This window comes from Gavialis gangeticus, unplaced genomic scaffold, assembly GCF_001723915.1.
Source record: "Gavialis gangeticus isolate Ggan-Ray unplaced genomic scaffold, GavGan_comp1, whole genome shotgun sequence".
In the NCBI taxonomy this organism is placed as follows: Eukaryota; Metazoa; Chordata; order Crocodylia; family Gavialidae; genus Gavialis; species Gavialis gangeticus.
This window is the reverse complement of record NW_017729001.1, coordinates 15,404,138-15,404,990: the sequence shown is the minus strand read 5'-3', so window position 1 is coordinate 15,404,990 and position 853 is coordinate 15,404,138. Positions and strand designations below refer to the sequence as shown.

The 853-nt window shown below is 44.3% G+C and overlaps 1 protein-coding gene across 2 annotated transcripts in view; it reads right to left on the bottom strand.

Annotated features, from left to right (window-relative positions):
* Positions 1 to 853, bottom strand: part of PI4KA (phosphatidylinositol 4-kinase alpha) — a 96,624-nt gene that overhangs the window by 61,692 nt on the left and 34,079 nt on the right. The window lies entirely within an intron of this gene.

Sequence of the window (853 nt, the reverse complement as noted above, 5' to 3'; positions counted from 1 at the left end):
TTAGTGGCTGCACTGAGTTTGTGCAGAGATGTTTTTTTTTCCATTGGATAGCAAGATAACACTACCTAAAGATAATCCAATTTTTCAGGGAAAGACAGGAATCTGGCAAGAAAATGTAGAAAATGGAGGAGTTCTGGAGAAAGATCTGCAGAATCAGATTCTAACCAAGACCTGCTAGCTCAAGACAATGAGGAGAAATTTGTATCCAAATGCAATTGTACTATGAAAAGGAACTGCAAAAATATTAGCATCCTAATTCAAGAAATCTGCTTTTTGTGCATGTCCAGAGATCATCTGCTTATTTCTGTTTCACAGTTAAGTTTGAATTGCCTTATAATTCTGTTAGCTATTATTGTGTTTTTACAGCCAAGACTGGGCAAAATAGTTTTATCACTATTTTGGCATAATCAACAATAGTGCTTATTAGGGGTGTGCAAAGCGGGCCCGATTCAATTCAGATTTGGCCCGAATCAGGGACAGTGATTTGATTTGTCAATTCGGATCACTATCCCTGATTTGATTCAGCCGAATCCGAAGATTCAATGCTGATTCGGAGAATCAGTGATTCAGACAGACACAGCTTTAAAAGGTTTTTCTACACACCTCGAGGTACCAGCACGGCTTGTGAATGCTGCAATGCTGGGGTAGATGGAATGTCCCGCAAGGGGGTGAGCAGAGGCAGCCTCCACATACTCGGAGGGGCTAACCTGGAAGTACTTCCAGTCCACTTCTGGGCCTGCTAGGGAACGCATTAGGGAACCCCACCATGCCTCCCTGGCTTGGCAATCGACTGCAGGGAGACCCCAAGTGCCTCCCCCAAGACCCAAAAGGCACCAGCTGCTGAGCCAGGGGA